The 18,634-nt window shown below is 40.9% G+C and overlaps 1 protein-coding gene across 5 annotated transcripts in view; it reads right to left on the bottom strand.

Moving 5' to 3' along the window:
- The window catches only part of NDST2 (N-deacetylase and N-sulfotransferase 2), a 135,106-nt gene that overhangs the window by 47,283 nt on the left and 69,189 nt on the right, over positions 1-18,634 (bottom strand). For 3 of the 5 annotated variants that reach the window (XM_032115706.1, XM_032115707.1, XM_032115708.1), the window contains one exon: positions 5,361-5,420. The exons of 1 other annotated variant lie outside the window; for it this stretch is intronic. The gene's annotated coding sequence lies outside the window, so the exon portion shown is untranslated. Of the gene's footprint in view, positions 1-5,360; positions 5,421-6,264; positions 6,319-18,634 lie in introns of those variants that run through there. One more of the 5 variants, XM_032115709.1, reaches the window with a different exon arrangement.

Genomic DNA, 18,634 nt, shown 5'->3' on the forward strand with positions numbered 1-18,634 from the left:
ACAGATCTTGTCCTTCAGGGCTCTATCCACCACTTCACTAATTCAATTTACCGTATTTTACGGGTAGAGACAACATACAGGATATATTGTAGCCAGTCCCATAAATCTTGAAATTCTCACTGAAGCCAGTGAAGACCAAACATGTTTGTGTGTAAACTTCCCTGGAAAAATACCAGCAAAGACAGATTACTATTGAGGTATTTAAACACTGCACTTACTAGCTGAAAAAAAATTTATTTCTTTTGAGTTCTTCCATCCTTCCTCACTCAAATACTGATAGAGAATTTGTATTACCTTAGCTCTTTTAAAAAAGATACTTGGGCACAACTCAGATTTTCTAGGGATCACCAATGGAAAAGGTAAAACTTCTCACGCACTTTAGCAACTGTGGAAGGGATAGAAGATTTAAGGATGTGTTTAACCCAGCCAATATCTGCTTGTTAACAGAGGAAGAGTTTGCTCTCCTGAATTTCCTCTCTAACTAAGGACAGCAGAAATCCATTCCAAAGCACAAGGAAGACTACAGTTAAACCCAACAAGAGCTTATTACCTTAACAAGTCATGTGAACACTGCCAGAACTGAGACTGGGATTGGGCTGAGAAAGGAGATTGACCCTGCAGTCTTGGATAGGTAGAATCTGTTCAGCTTCAATCAACTCATTTTATTTGCACACGTTTTGGTAAATTTCTAGCTGGCTTGAATGTTTATGTTGTCACTGGTGAAATCCACCCCACCTGAAATTCAATCAAAGACAGCTATGTCATATTATCCTTTTTTTTTTTTTGTCCTGGCACTGAAATAGAACACAAGAGTGGTTCTTGAAAAGGTCCTTGTTGCCACCATGGTTGTAGTTGATGTTGGAATTAAGAGGGGAAACAAAACAAAGCAAAACAAACAAACAATAAAAGGTTTGTATCCTAAAATCATACCTCTGTCTCTTACAGGAGGAGACAAGTCAACCACCATCCACCCCATTTGGAATGAAGTGCCTATCCGAGGGAGACAACACTTTCTGAAGCCAGCATAAACATGTGAGGAAAAACCCTTTACCTCCTCTTCAGTGAACGAAGAGGCTTTGTTATTGGTACCCATTACATCATTAAAACTTGTGTGAGATGGCAGTACAGGGAGCAAGCAACCTTTCATCCCATTAAGGAACTAAAGGTGTCAGTACCCTGAGGGCACCATCAGCCTTTGATGACATGGACTATTCTCAAGTGGACCTCCATACACTTCCTCTGCATCCCGATTTAAGGCTGGGCCTGGCCCCCTGCTCTCTATCTGAACTTTGCTGCAGGTATACCTGTCTGCAGCCCTGCTTCTGGCTAGATCTCCTGGACTGACTTAGGCTGCAGGTAGTTCATCTCCTGGAAAGATCCCTCATACATATGGCATAGCTTGTACCCAGTTCTGTCTTTGGCCCTGTCTCCTGGGTGGCCTTTGGACCCATGCTGCTGCTTTGTCTCCAGCCCCATCTTTTAAAGGCCGGGATGGATCCTCATTGCTCCATCTTGCCTGGGAGTGTCAACAAACCCAGTTACTAGGGAGCCAGCTCTGCCTGCCATGCTCAGCCCTGCGGAACTGCACCCCATCAGTGGTGGCACTGCTGCACTGGGGTCACCCTTGCCTTCTGACTTGACTCAGCTCCCAGCTCTTGCTGTGCGCCTTGACAAGAGGCTGGTGAGTAGTGGTTGCAGGAACAGATTTAAAAATCAATGGAAACAATATTCATCTCTTGTAACTGTCAACTGTACAGGTCTTTTCTGGGAAGCCCTCCAAGTCATCCATAATCAAAACCTAAGTTGATTTCTGAAGCCTCTTAAAGGCATGGCCTTCAGACAGACCTTGGCAGTCTGGTGTGGGTCTTGGATCAACAACTTTAATACCAGATACAGTAAGCATAATCTGAGAGATTAACAGAGTTTTGTACTATATTAAGGACATGAATAATTTTGTGGAAGAAGGTGAAAGAAAGGAAGAATATGTGCTTGCATTTATAGGAGAAAACCCAAAAATAATGTGTTACTTTTCATCTTCTGTGTTAAGGGAGGGGACAAGCTCCTCATGTATTGAACGCAGCATTCCCCAGTCATGATATTCATTTAAAATGCATGATGAAAAGGGTGAAAGGGGTCAGAGTTAAGCCATTCAGTTGACAAACAGATAATACATCCAGAAGTGAGGAACATACCCCCACAAAGCACCCTAAGTCATGCCCTTCTGCTTTGTAATTAATTTTTTGTCTTCGTTCAGCTGTGCTCACATTTCTTATCTCACAGATCTCCAAAGCCCACTTGGAGACAAAGCACGCCCATATGGAGGAAAGGATAATGAGGTTAGCAAGTGTTGCTATGCAGGTTGCTAGTCTTACATGGTCTTTACACTTTGTAGAGCCAACAATTTCAGATGGTTAATTCATCTTTGTATTCATCTTTAATACTCAACAGGCTCATCTTCGGCAACAGCCAATCCTTAAAAATGATGTAAATAGTAACTGGCAAAAATCCACCATGAATATGCCAGTGCTCTTGAACTTCAGACCAATAAGCTAATTAAAATGTTTAAGACCAAATCCTGTCCAAGCACTAGAATTCATCTGTATTGCATAAACGTGGCATGATGTCATGAAGACACACCATTTAAGTAAACTAGCACACCTCTGGTGATGTTTCGATGACAGGACCTCACTGATAATATTAAATCAATTCCAGAAGTTTCAGAGGAACTGGTTTACTGTAACCTGCTCCAGATATGGAAATGAACAACAGGTGACTGCAAAGAAATACATGGCAGACAAATCCTTATTAGAACTGACTAACAAAACAGACACTCTTAGGAACCAGAAAAAGTTAAAATATAATAGAAGAAAAAAGAAGTTATTTGTCCCTCTCTTTCTGCCACAACTGAACAGAGTTGAGATATCTCACAGGAAAATAAAGACTTCTGGGAAAATAAAAGTTTTTTGAAAAGTAAGCTATAGGCATTTTGGGACTAATCTTTCTGTTGTTTAACTGTGGGATATTGCTGGCATAGGCAGGAAACATTAAGACATTAGTCTTAAGCAGTAAGTAAGTATTGCTAAGGATGAATCACGTATTAGCACAAGGAAAGCACAAGGAATTCCACTTTTAGATTAGTAATAATAATGTAAATTTTCCAATAACTCCGCTTTCACGTGGAGTGAAATGGATTCTGCATGGACTACCTGACTATATATTCTAACTGCATGGTCCCCTTTCCATCTCCTATAATTTCTACTTTTTTTCCTGTCTTTCCCCATTTTCTACCCTTTGTGTCAATGAAATCAAAGGTGCAGTAGCAATTTACTGTGGCTGTACCTGAAGTCAAACATTGCTCTCCCTTTGCTCTTCTAGCCAGGATGTCACATATACATTGACACTAGCAGAATATATGAAGCATTCCATTAATATTTTGACTCTTTCACTTATTATAAATATTTATCAATTTCACACGTGACAATTACACCAAATGTCTCCGGAAGTACACCACTATTCAAGCTGAATAGAATGCTAATGTGGTCACTACACTCATTCTACTCCATCTCAAATTTTTGTTTAATTTGTTCTTTTTAAAATCTTGACTTTGCCAAATTAGCTGCAGCTTCTTCTACCACTTTACTCTTCACAAGAACGTACTGCAAGTATAAAAACATCTATCACACATTTCAAGTTATTTTTGCTCCTCTACTAGTCTCTCTGCAAATGTCACCTGCAAAACCGATAAAAAGTTCACAGGAGACAAGATTCAGTATTCAAATCACACTGGAATGAGCTATGATAGCAGGGCCACACCAACTACGTAGGTCATACCTCTCTTCCAAAATCCTTTCATCTAACCAATGCCTAAGGACTCTTGTCTATGTGTCTGTAGAAAACTCAGGATTAGGGTAGGGTTAGGGCTGTGAAAAAGCATGAAGCTGCAGCTTGAGTGGCTGCCAAAAGAAAGTGGGAGCTGAGTGGAGGTCAGCCCTGGAAGAAATGTTTCATTTGGGCAGCACTATCAGAACCTTTGCAGGAAAATTAGGGTTAAAGTTCAGCTTCTGGTTGACATACAAAGGAATTTAGAATTTCAGCATGTGCAGTGCTCAAAGAGCCCAAAGTCCTTGTTTCAGCATATCCACCTTTCCTCACCAGCTCAGCTACTGTACACTGGAACTCAGCATTAAGCATCAGCTGCTGCAATCTCCTTTTTATCAACTCAGGCTACTTGCCTAAGTCATGAGCTGTTCCATCCTCCCCTTCTCTGCCCCTGATTTTCTGCATAGCTGAAGCCATAGCGGTCTACTCACATAAAGCAATCGGAGAAATCCATATAGCACTCTTTAAGGCATGAAAAAGTATTTCAACCAGATTTGTTCAGCACACATACAGAACTAAATCATCTCTGTTCTTTCCAAGAAAAGAATCTAGGAACCTTTCACTGGACTATATCATCCCTCATCTACTGCACTGATTGTAGGAACTTTCACAGGACTGGCACTTTTTAAAGTATAGTAGCACCTGAAAATTATAAATGTCACAGGAGCATGAATCTCTGCAAGTTTTCCATCACACATCTTGGCAGAACAATGCTTTTTTTTGCTACATTAGAGTGCAGTATTAAAACATACGTACTAAATAAACTCCATGAGAATAACCTTCCCTCACTATTCATCCAGACAGAAATGAGGGGGGAAAAAAAGGAGGACTCCTTTCCTTCAGCACAGAATTTTGACCAATCCAGTATTTCTATTTTTAATTTTTAATTACATTTATGATATTTCCTGTGGGTATAAGTCACGAATGCAGTTCCAGTATGCTAGGAGCAACATAAATATAGTTATTCCCAAAGGGATCTTACAGCTCTTATGCACGGGTCAGAGACTCTGTGAAATGCAAAATCTGAAACTTTAAAAGCTTTTTAGCCCACATCCTTCCCATTTCTTTTCAAAGGCAGAGTTAATGGATAATGAACAACATTGCCCCAAATTTTGCCCAGAAGGTATGGAATTAGTAACTCCATATTAAATAAAGTAATATTTAGCAATAAGCAGCCACCCAGTCCTATCACATTCCAGAACTGCATCAGAAGTTCCTTCCTGATCTAAATTAACTTATCTGCCACTTCATGCTGACAACTGTACAACTGAATACCAGAGACACGATATTGTTTCCTCTGCAACTCTTCCTAAAGGGATGAAGGAGGAGTGTAACTTCACACTACAGCGTAAAAGCCTAGCGTCCTCCTCCACCTAATATCATGCCTCTTTTCTGACATGAGGCTGCTCAGAAGGACTTGAGCTCCTCTCACCATATCTGGGTATGTCAGCCCATAAAAATGTAAAAGATTGTGCACCTACCTTTGGTCACAGTCTGGTGAAGGAAAATACTCATCAATTGCTTCACTCAGGAACAAGGTTCTGTTTTAAAATAAACAAGAGACAAGACTTTAAACAATCTTTCCCCCTCTCTCTCTCTTCCCTAATGTTAGCCTTCATTAGTGTTGGTAAACATTTACTTAGCAGGAGCACCTTCGCTCTCCACAACCAAGGTAATGATTACATTACACTAAACAGGGCATGAGGACAGATTGAAGCCATGACAACAGCCGTGTTGGCACTGACCAGACAATGATACAGGGCTGCACTGCAGCAAGCTCAGCTGTGCAGGAATGAGAAAGAGTGGGGCAAGATGAGAAATGACAAACGCAGGAGGGGAAAAAAATCCCCAGGGGGGGAAAAAAATCCCCAACCAACAAACCAGGAACCTGGATTTACAACCACAAAGAAAAAAGAAAGTTCACAGAACAAGCAAATTCAGTATGAGCTGAGAGAACTGGAAATGCCAGCACAATCCGAATGGGATTTCTCACACCTGTTCATTAATATTGTTTACTTTGAAACAACCAACAAAGCAAGAATGAGATGTTACCTTCTTTTGTTTTGGCCACAGCTAAGTCAGTTCAGTAAAACTTCAATGGTGTGACAAAGTCTGTGGAGTCTATTGCCAAAGCCTTTACAATTAGGCATACTGTGAAACAAAAACAAACCACCCCCAAGGAGGGAGTCACACCCTCCTCCACGCCTCTGCCTGGCTGGCGATCACACAGATGGAAGTACTTTGTGAAGCCAACTGAAGCTCAGGAAACTTGTCTCTGTGTGCACACACACACATGTACACAGAGCAGCTCACCAGGGAGGGCATCTCAAGAGTCACCGACACCCCGAGGGAGAGCACAGACTAGACTGCTATAATTTACTGTACCTGCTGGACAGCCTCTGAAGTCAGCTCTTTCACATCAGTTATGCCTCAGATACACAGGTACCTCTGTAGCCTTCCAGTTCACACAGACCCTGATTCAGCAAAAACTCTGACCTTTGAGTTTCCAATAATCTTTAATACCGCTACAGCCAATTACTAAACAAGAACCACACTTGCTCTGCCTGTAAATATAACGAGCGCACCTAGCTCTCTACCTTCCTCACATAATTACAAGAGTGAAAGTTTCTCCTTTTTCCTGGTTAGATAAAGATTAGTTTAGTAAAAAAGCACCTACCCTTCTGCAGGACACAATTTTCCTCTTTTCTTTTGATTCATAATACTTATCTTCCTTCACTAAATAGTTTGAGAAGGCAGAATAAGAAGCCCTGCATGCCTGGCCTCCGCAGATCCCAAAACACCAGGGTAAACATTGGAACAGCCAGATGCAACCACTAAACTACAGAAGAGGTGAATTTGATTTCACTGTAAAAAGAACGGACAACTAAAGAAATGGGTTTTTTTCACAGAACAATCCAGTGAAAGTCACTGAGAAAAACCATCAAATTAGGAAGTTAGTTATTAGCAGAATTTATAAAATTCCACCCTCATGGTAGTCAGTAAGACCCACAGAAGTAGATACACTAACATCCAACTGCTAGCATTTAATGTAAGTTTCCCACAGCAGTTGGCTGTTTGGTTCACTGCAAAATATCTTCCACACTCTCATGTAAAACTATTACCAAAGTGCTGATTTGGAACAAGATAAGAGTATCACTCTAATCTAGTCGGTTTTTCTTTCCAGAATACAAAAAACTTGAAAAAACCCAAAAGGATTAGCAGATAATAAATGCAGGGGAGACACTCAGAGAAGAACACAAGTTTCAAATAATTTTGTCTTCAGCTTGTAAAAATGCAACTTACTCCTACTTACAGAAACTCAGAAAACTGTTACAGCTATGAGGTGAAGAAACTGTTCTTTGTAGGGCCACTGTTATCCACTAAGGCATGTCACAACAGACACAAGTAGAAACGCAACAGAGCCAGGTAAGAAGAGGGCAGAATTTAACACCAGCTGAATGGGGTAACAGGGAATTTAAACTGAACGCAATAATTGATAAGTTCCCAGTGATTAAACACAAAGAACAGAACAATATTACCAACCAGAGAGAAAAATCTATCAGTAGAATGAGACTGCAATTGGCCAAATCTGATTTCACTACAGGATTTATTTTATGGAACCTCAAATTAAAGGAGTGGTTTAAAGCAAGTGGTTTAAAAGGATGACACTGTTGTCATTTCCACAGAAAGCCAAGTGAAGTGGCAAAAAACTTACCTAAAATTTCCCATTTCTGTCCACCATACATACTGTTGTGCCTATGTTGTCCATGAGAAGGAAACAGATTTGTATGTTTGCAAAGCCCTCAGCACAAAGTGTACATTACCACCATTATCAACAGCTGCTTAATACCAGCTCCCAAATGCTTAACAGAAGAGGCAACCCCACATTTCATCTCTAGGCATCAAAGCATTTACTAATGCAAATGAAACTCTGCCTAGCACACAATTAAGTGATTTTGGAAGGATGTCATTAACTCTAGAAGCATCGTATCTTTTCCCATGTTTGTATTTACTTGCAAATTTACCAGCCATAACAATGGAGTGGGAAAGCTCAGGAGATTGTGTGCCAGCCATGCAGGCTCCTCCAGGAGCTCCTGTTAGTCACTGTACAGAGACTCAATAAACAGTGACATTTGTATTCCTGACAGTTTTATTTCTTCAAACACCAGCCACACTGGAAGTTTCACTTTACTTTTTGCTCCAGAATAAAGGCCAAATCTCAGCATAACAAATGCTGTCTGGAAATCCCAGGACACATATGAGCGCACATATGTGGTCCCATTCACCATTACAAGATAAAACAGCTTTCAGGAAAATGAGAAGGGTGCTTGGTTTTTTTAAGCATAAAAACCTTAATATGTACACTAATCAAATACAACAAGGTCCTCTTAGTCAGAAGAATAGTATTCACACAGGAGCCCAACCAAGCAGAACTATTTTCCCACGAAGATCTTATCCTCAGTCTGGGCAAACAATCCAAGTCACATTAGGCAGACAACAGTTCTACCATGTATGTCTCTGTAGTAATTACACCAAAGAAACATGACTGTCCTAAGTTTAAAAATATTAATCATTTTAAAAGCCCACATCAGAAGCACAGTGAAAATACCTAATGATAAAGCACACATGGGAAAAAGAGAATATAGCTTGGTATAGTTAAAATATGCAAATGTTTACAGGAACATGAGAACAGGAAGAAGTACAGAAATACAGAAATAGAGAGTAGGAAACAGAGAACAGAAAATCCTGCTCATCAAATGGTGGAAATTTTAGTTAATTTCTGCAAAAAATAGAATTCAGAATAAAAACTACAGTCACCTGAGGTCTGTATTTCTTCAACAAATATTTTATAAGAATTGAGCAGTTTTACAGTTCAAAGCTGCGCAAAGATGAGCACAGGCGGGGTTGACATTCTAGTGGATATAGGAAGTAAGGATGGATGGACTGCAGCAATTAAACTGAAAAAAAGGAAAATATACATAGAGAAGGAGAAGAGGAAAAACATGAAGCTATCTGGGAATGAGTGAAACCAAGGAGCAATTATCAGAAAATGTTACTGCCAGAAACTGCAAATGCTCAAGAAAAAGCACCATGCAGAAAACGGTATTCACTGCCAGTATCTCCAAAGAAGTGAAAGAAATGGAAACTAGGCAGCAAGTTTATACTTGAAATAGTTAATTAAGGACATTGGACATCAAAACACATTAATACGTTTACCTTAACATATTTATTTGAGACTCCACCTGAAATACAGCATTCAGCTCTGAGAAAACCCAGCAGAGAAAGGACATCGACGTGTTAGAGCAAGTCTAGAGGAGGACTACCAAGATGGTTAGAGGGATGGAGCACTTTGCTATAAGGAAAAACTAAGGGAATTGGGATTGTTCAGCCTGGAAAAGAGAAGACTTTGGGGTGACCTAATTGTGGCCTTCCAGTACCAGAAAAGAGTCTATAAGAAACATGGAGAGGGCATGTGGTGATAAGACATGGGGGAATGGCTTCAAACTGAAAGAGAGCAGGTTTAGATTACATAGTAGGAAGAAATTCTTTACTGTGAAGGTGGTGAGGCACTGGAACAGGTTGCTCAGAGAAGTTGGGGATGTCCCATCCCTGGAAGTGTTCAAGGCCAGGCTGAATGGGGGCCCTGAGCAACCTGGTCTAGTGGAAGGTGTCCCTGTCCATGGCAGAGGGGTTGGAAGGAGATGATCTTTGAGGTCCCTTCCAATCCAAGCAATTCTGTGATTCCATGATAGTTCCTTTATGACTCATTCACATATATCCAGCAGAGTTGGTTTGAGAAGGGAAATGTTTTCTGAGACACACTAAAGCTCTCAAGTGAAATTGTATTTTTCATAAGAGAAAGCAGTCTTATTTTCAAAGTTCTAGACTGATCTCTTAAATTCTTCCTCTCCCTCTTGGGGTTGTCTTCAACATAATTCACCAGCAGATTTTTCACAACAGAAGAAAAAGCATCAAGGTCACAGCACCCAGCCTGCCAGCATTCAAGAAGTGTCTGTCTAACATTCTCAGGCTCCATGATGTGATTCTTGGAGCTCTCCTGTGCAAGGCCAGGAGCTGGACTTTGATGATACTTGTGGGTCCCTTCCAACTCAGAATATTCTAAGGTTCTATGATCACTTTGATAATGTAAAGCAAATGGCTTAGTACAGTTCATCATCCATCCAATGCCCTACATCAGATCTTCCATGCCCTTAGGTGGCATCGCCTTTGCCTGTACACAAAGGAAAGAATTCCTCCCTATAAGCCTGTTCATGGCATGGAGGGCAGGTGGTCCAGGCCCTGTCTGCCATCAGCATGACTGTGCTTGCTTGCAACCATGCTGCTCTCTGAAATGCCCGTGACCCTGACTGCTTCAGCAGTCTGATTTTCAGAAAGGCCAATGCAAGCAGTGAAGTGTTAAAAAAGTAATGCTGTCTCTGCCTCCATCCTTTTCTCTCCTGCTATCAGCTTAGCTCTATGTCTCCCAACAAGCAAAAAAGCAAACCAGCTGCAATCAAGGCCAATGGGAAAAAGCTATCAGTAACCTTCTTCCCAGTGCTACAACCTAGCAGCTAAAATCATGCCATCTTTGTGAGAAGAAATTTGTAAAGAAAGAGGGAATGACTACAATATCAAGAAAAGATCTCTCCTAGTTCTCCCTTCTTTTTGCTCTCACCACGTGGGTAGGAAGGAGACAGCCTTCTCAGCTGATTAAACTCCATTGCTACTATTTGTGGGATATGCCCAGCCACTGCCCTGGAGGGATGTCTGCTGAGATAAAAGATTTTGCAATCGCCCAGCAGGACTCCGTGGAAAGGCAACTACTTTTGGATCATGGCGAGGAAAGGTAGACCCACAATCCTTTGGGATACCCTATGCAGATCATTCTGTAACCCATTGGTCTGTCCCAGACCCTCTGTAATCCATTGGTCCCCTTGCTGATCCCCTGGATCCCTATAAAGGCAAGCTCCCTCGATCCCCTTGGGAGAGAGAGCTCGTCCCTGGCTTCCCTTCGCCGGAGGGGACCCATAATAAAGCTCCCTTCATGCGGAACCAGCCACACGGGCCTTCTCATCTCTCTCTCTGGTCTGGTTTGGCCTAGAGGCTGCCCTGCAGAGCTGAGCTGGAATCACGAGCTGATAATCACTTAAGAGCTGACAGCCTCTGCAAGGGCCCCTCTGCCAGCAGCTGAGAGGAAGACACCGGACCCCGGGAAGGCAATTCCTTTTGGGACCATCTCCCCGGACCGGTCATCTCTTCCTGGGTCACAGCCTCAGACCCCATCACCAGCTGTAATAACTATTCTCTCTTCCTCTCCACTCCCACCCTTTATTTATGACTGTTCCTTAATGAGCAAAGGAGAGTCCTGAAGAAGGAACAACTACGATTTAGGTATTAGACAGATAAATCTTGAATGACTGTCAGTTTCTATCCTGCCACAGAGCCACTGCCTCCTGGCAGCAATGCTGTAATTAAGATGATAGCATTGAGTGTTCTCTGAATTACAGGGTTAAAGTAGTAGAGAGCATTGTATTTAAACCTTTCACCCCATTTGGATAATTTAAACAATTCTGCTAATAATGGCTTGTTTAGGCTAATCCACATCAAAGCATTCCAAATTAAGAGAACCCAAAAGAACTAAAGACACCTAGTTTAGTACTAGTCTTTCCCTGGTCCTAGTAAACCACGGCTCACGCAGTCGAAGCAATGCCTTATCCCTCTGCACCTGTCACAAAGCCATTGCTATCTTAAGAAAAATAGCATATAAAAAAAGCAGCAAACAAATAACCAAATTCATGAAAGGCAATCATGCGTTATATTTCCAGACAGCCTGAAAACGCCTAGGTGCCCAAACCCCACAGGAATGAAACTAATGTCAACTAAAAGCTATGTAAAGGTTTTGTGCCTAAATGGTGACCCCCCAGTGAAGCTGACAGCTACCATGGAGAATGTGAAGAGGAAGAAGATAATTTGCTTCTCTCATTTTATTCTTCCATTAAATAAAGAAAACTAAGTCAGAAGCCTGCCGAGTTTATGCTTTTCCTTTATCATTGTCAATATTTGATCTGGACAGTGTTGCGTCTTCAGACCCCTTATGCTTACTTTTATCTCTGTCCTTTAACATAAATGATGTGCACTCTACATCGTAGAGCAGATTCCTCCAATATCTCAGATGCTGCTGGGGGAAAAAAGTATAAACAGCTCCTCACTTAAACTCACGCATGTGCCTATAATGATATAAATCTGCAATTCTAAATTATGACACACCCCCACTAAGGAATTAATTAAAACTAGAATTAACATTGTTCATTTTTTATGAAGGAGGAAACCAATAAAGCCAAAAATCTATACTCAAATATAACGTATAAAACACATCTGATATGATGGTAAAGACATGCTGTAATAAAGAAACTGAAGTTTTGCCCATAATTCAGTTCAAATCTGCTGTTTAAACAACTTTCTTTGTATGCACTTTGAAGTTCATAGTAGTAGTTCCAAGATGCCCAGTAAGTGGCCATAGCACAGCTGGCTGTACAGAAAAGAATATATAACGGAAAGACATGCTCAATCCAATAAACCAAGTAAAAAATTACAGATAGGTTTCTTGGATACAAACACACAGAGCTGAATGAAATCCAAATAATAAGCGTAATATCTTGAAGCCGAATTGGGCAAGACTTGTTACAGATTGGCTGTGTCTGCACCTGTTTTATTTCCTTACATGGAACAGAGAAAACAGGTAAAAAAAAATTCATTCAGGGGAGTGAGGGGAAAGAAGAAATCAAAATTTCCTACCCAATTACTTTTCACATGCTTGCTTAATGTTCAACCCCAAATTCAGCTTAGCCAATGCTCAGAAACAGACATATCTTCAGGATTTTCCTCACACTTCAGGTCTGATAGCCTTCTTTCTCTTTCCACACAGTCTTCTCAAGATCTGCTACTGCTACTACTTTCCAAAAAGTCCAAATACCTGGTTGCTGATGATAAAGGCTGCAGGTGCAGTCAGTTAATGAGAAATACACAAATGTTGAACACTGTTCCCTCCTCCCTTGGGGCTCCCAATTGCCACTGAGGTTGGCTATATAAATGCTCAAACCATCACCAAACCTTCCCACAAATGGAAATAGATACCTGATCCATCCAGAGAGGTCTCCACTACTAGATATGCTTGTTTGGAAGTGTATTTAAATTCACTATTTTACTCTATCATCCCTCTTCCTTTATGTTTTCTGGCATGCAGAGGTGAAACAATCTGATCCACAAATCTATTTTGAAAGACTATAAATGATGCAGATTCTTGATGCTATTGCTCATTATGCCCGGAAAACAAAAATCTTTGCATAAATCAGTAATTTTCTTTCTCCTTATTTGCCATGAGACAATAATACAGATTATGACTACTGAGAGAGCAGTGCCAGAACAATTTGAGGAGAGTAGTATGAATTCTTTCAATGCTGAAGGTGCAAGGACCTGGCTGCATACTTTTACTTGATCTTTTGAAGTCAACAATCTGATAGTGGTTGAATTGCAAGGAAGAATGGCATCTGAAAAAAGGTACACATGATCAACCAACCTGAGTTCAAGGAACACCAAAAATGCTTTAAGATTAGCAGTCAGAAAAGCCTGCAGATTCTCTAGGACACTGGGTTATGATCAGGGAGAAGTGTCAGTACTTACAGATTGACTCACGGAAGCACGACTAAAGCAGCTCTTCGTGGCACTGTTTGAGAGCCACTGACCCAGAAAGGCACTAAAGTAAAGCTGTACATAACACTCCCAAATGCAGGCAGCACTCAGCTCTGTGCTCTGCTGCTGGAAGGGAAACACTGCGTGAAGATCCACAATTTCATAGTTCACACGAACAGCTAAAGAAGCTTTTGTGCTTGCAATGAAATGAAAATTTCTGCTTACCTTCTTAATTTCCTTTCATATGTCAAGTTAAAAGCTCTCTGCTGCCATCCTTCTTTCTTTTCCCCTGTCTTATTCTATCCTTTCACAGTAATTCTGAATCAATCAGATTAAGTTCCCTGTGTTTTCATGCAAACATCTGACTTTCCTGGCTTCACCGGTACACGAGCAAAAGCCCCCCTCCCACTCCTCTCTCATCCCAAGACATTGAGGCGTGCACAACTTTCCCTGAGCATCATCATGTGGTGGAGTAAGGCCACACTTGTGTTTTTAAAAGAGGCATCCAGCCAGCTGGAGGTTTCTTTATGGCCTCACTAAGTGAAAAGCCTTTTAGACTTGTAAACTGAGCCAAAACCTTGACCTACCATGCCCTTGTGGGGCCAACAACATTCTTCCACTACTTGAGAGAAAAAGTACATGAACTGTCAGTTTGGACAATGCACTTAGGCACATGGTGGGATTCTTGGGGTGTCCTGCACAGAGCCAGGAGTTGGATTCCTTGATCCTAATGGGTCCCTTCCAACTTAGCATACTCTACTATTTTATGGTTCTATGAGTCTATGCAAAAATCATGTGACATGGCAAGTGAGTATTATCACTGTATGATACTATCAGTGTTTCAGTAGATAAAACACAGCAGAGTCCCTTGTAGGGCAAATTTTTTTTTAGACTTTGAATCAACTCTGCTCCATTTTAAGGCAGGTAAGAATAAATATTCAAAAGCAGAAGATTCGGTTTGAGTTTTAGACCACATTCAATTCTCAATGTGAGAATTGGATCAAATGCTTGTCAGAACCACCAGAAGTATTTCCACTGAATTCAACAAGCACAGGGTCAGGATCTAAATTTATACTATGTCAGTATTTGTACATACATTTACAGATATAAACGCCATGCTGTACACTATTATCATAAATTTTTTTGCATGGAACTGTCTAAGCATTACAGATGAATCACAGCAAAGGGTTGGGTTTTTTTAATAATATTAAAAAATTCTTTCTCCTTTGGGACCCAGCCATAACCCATTCTTATCTCTGTAATAACACAGATTTTCATCTCACTAATCTTCTTCCACCCTCAATACAAAAAGAGAATTTGCAAAATGGATGACTAACCAACCCCCTTTCAGTTAAGCATCACTCTGCTTAGGTGTTTTGACACTCCTAAGCTATATTTTTCTACTCGTTTTTTTGAAAATGAATGTTCCTTTTGTTTCCACAGATTTACAATAGACAAAGTCAGAGACAATGCTCCATTTGAGTTAGCTCATAAATCAGCAAAGACATCAGGGGAAACTGCCTTTTCCATCCCAGCAGTGCAAACAGAAATTGTACTTGTCCAGCCTTATTTAACAGACCATCTTGCTGGTGAACTGCATAACCCTCACACTACGTCCCGAACACATCCAGGCTCCCATGGACTGAGGCACCTGCAGATTGTAAGGCTTTTCATGGGAAACAGGTTTTTTTCTCATTCTTTCCCTTCATCTTAACTACCAGTCTAACCTGAACTGTATAAAACCAAAGGAAAATAATTTCCCAAATGCCAATGCTCAAATCACTTTGTACTTCCAACCACCATTTTCTCCTGGCAAAATCTCACCCTCACCCAGACTCAAGTCTGACTCAACTGTCAAAAGAAAAACAGAGCTGTTTAAATACAATAGCATTTAATCCTTCTTTCAGCAGAATAGCAGAGCTCTCCCTGAAACAGGCTAAGTACAGTTTTTCTGATCTACAGGACAGCAAAACTGAGGAAGAGAACACAAGCTCGAACACTTACCATGTCAGCAGCAGAACTGGGTACGTGAGGACAGAGGAACTGAGTTCACAGGCTCTAACCGTTGCCTTTTTGCCTCTGGAACACTATTTTGTGTCCAGCTAGAGCATTCCCCTATTTTCCTGCCTCATGTGGAACACAGGCTGGACTGTGTGCTCTCTGAAGTTCCTGGCGTAGGCCAGGGCTGGGACTGTGATGCTCTCAGGGTTGTATCTTCCAGGTGTCATCCTATATCACCACAAACATTAAATACCCAACATTTGATACAGGTCACCTCAAGTGTTGACCAAATAGAAAAAGCAGCTTTTGATGAAAAAACCAACTTCCCAGTAAAAATCACAGTTCCTTCCCTTTTTTTTCTAGCACTTTCTTTCCTATTTCAGCTCACCCTCAGTTTTAATATTTTCCCTACCAAAGAACATCCCACACTGCATCACAAAATTTAGAAATTTTTTTTTCAGCAACAAGAAGACTGATACCTTCTTGCCTAGAAGAGCATTAGTAGTTCTAATAAAATCAGATTTTAGAGGTTATCAGAGCCATCTTTTCTCATTTTCAATGGCAGCTGGATGACAGTTTTCTGTCTCTTTCGCTGCCTTTCTTATCTATCTCTGCAGAACTCAAGCTAATAAGCTTCTCATTAATGAAATGACTATGCCAAGGTACTGGCAGATGGTCCTATGTTCCAAGCACATCTTCCCATTCCCTCCCTCCCAGAAGTCCTAATCTATACACAGTGTAATCGCCACAAAAACATATGCTCCCTGACAGAAAGCTTCCCTCCCATTATCTCTGTACTCTAGGGGATTGCCCCTGAAACCTCAGTGACACAAAGCAACTCCCTTCCTACTCAAGTATCAGTTTCCTAAATGCCTGAATACACATGCACCAGGTCGTGGCTAAAGTACCTGTACAAGACTTAAAATCCATGCTAATCTCTCCATGATACGGCCCATAGCCTAGTGCGTTTCTAAGTGAAATGCACATACACAAATCCGTACTTTTTTTTAAAGAAGTAATATATAACTGATATTTCTTATGTGCAACACTTTGTTACTGCTTTACTTACAGGTTCCTATAGCAGTGCACGAGCCTTTCTCAAAGATGAAAAGCCATAAAGTGTAATTTATTACATTGGTTACCAGTAAATCTCTTGAGCAACACTTTCACTTAAATGCTGAGTCAGTTACTAATTGGGTATCTCATATATCTTAAAATAATCTGTTTGTTTCATCTGCTGGCTCCCTCTTCTCCATCAATTTAATCAGATTATTGTGATTGATGAATTCATTAATATGGTCATTGGATCCTGACAGCAGAGCAACTTCTACAGAGAAAGCTTCAGGAAGGAAGAGCAAGTATCTCCCTTCTGCACACACAGATAGCTATGAGCAGAGGAATAAATGAACACTATCAGTTTCCCAGCTGTGGGAAGGGCTGCACAAAGGATATTTCTAGACACTTAGGATCACTGTGGCTGGCTCTGCTGGAGCTCTTTAGAAGACGAGGGATATATGATGGGCACAGACAGGTCACCATAATGTGAAAGGGTTGTTTTAGCTCTCAAAATTGACTTCAAACCTTCTGAAAAATCATTTCTTTACAGAGGAAGAGAAAATTTTTATTGTCAGTTCTTCTCTGCATTTAATCCCAACAGTACTGAATAGCTTTTCCACACTGCAGATAGGGAAAAACCCCTAATAGAAAGTAGAAAAGCTTCCCTTTAATGTTTGCTTCCTCCTTTTCAACTTCAAGTTGGAAGTCTTCAAAGTAAGACCTTTTCTCATACCTCCCAACACCTTAAGTCCCTGATTGTTATAGGGAATAACTTCAGCTTAGTAACTCCAAAAATATCTACCTTACAAAAAACGAAAGAGTTTAAAAGCTTGTTAATTTTTAAGTGAAACAAAAACAAATAGGTCAAAGGCAGCCAGTAGTGGAAAATAAAAAGAAAGAAATATTCTTTAGCCAGAAGTAAAAAGATAATTATGCTTCTGTAGCTATTGTCATTCAAAAAACAAGAAAGCCAAAACACTTTGATAGCACATTTCCCCAATCTTCCCAAACAGTAAGGGAAAGGAAAAAAGTAAAGAATTTGGCACTTACCAGGAAAACCAGTAACTACAGAAAAGCATGCAAGAGCACTGCTCCAGTTCCCAGGAGCTGTGACTGCCTGGGGAAGATGATATAAATGACCTCCACCTGTGTTTACTAGATGCCCGAAACTCTGTTCATTCTCCCTTGAGCTGTAATTTCAGATCTTTCTAAAAACATCATAAACCAGATGAAAAACATACATCTCAAAAACATGGTAAGACACCAAATTCCTAATGAGGAAATCCAGACTATCTTCTGCTCTGTCAGAGCAACAACCAAGGTGACACTGAGTATGTGAGGATCAAAAAGCCTCTTGGTGAGCATTTGTTAAGTGAAGAATTTGGATGAGGGTTACTTTGGGAGGACAGCCAGTTTGATAAACAGCAGCAAGCAAATAGGAAAGGCTACTTGTTGCTGGCAGAAATGCACAATAGACTTCCAGAAACTAACTGAAACTAACCACATCACACATAATTAAAGCAATTTTATACAGTTACATGGCTTCACACATTTGGAAATGCATTTCCCCATTTTTAGTCGTGGAGAAGTGTGCTTATTCATGAAAACTGAAAGGAAATACGTAGTAAACAGTTTCGAAAAATTCAAGAACAAAGTATCAGAATGGAACATTTGATATGGCATTATCTTGCAAATGTCTCCAAATGCCTCTCTGGTCACTGTGTGGGCAGCACATTCCCAGGACAGAGAGCAGGGTAGGCGGGAGAAAGGGGACTGTAAAGCTATTCATGAACAGAATTTTGTTGTTTCCCGCTGAGGTTCATTAGGGACCAAGTGGAGCTGTTGGAAGGAGAGAGGGGAAGGCCTTCTCCCTCAGGAAGCGCGGGCACAGGGAGCCGGCACACAGAGCCCCACGCCTTGAGGAGGCCGTGCCAGGAGAGCACAGCCCTCGCCACTCCCTGCCCACACAGAGCCCTTTGAGTGCTCTGCTCGGGCTGCTGGGCCGCTC

This window comes from Corvus moneduloides, chromosome 8, assembly GCF_009650955.1.
Source record: "Corvus moneduloides isolate bCorMon1 chromosome 8, bCorMon1.pri, whole genome shotgun sequence".
Lineage (NCBI taxonomy): Eukaryota > Metazoa > Chordata > Aves > Passeriformes > Corvidae > Corvus > Corvus moneduloides.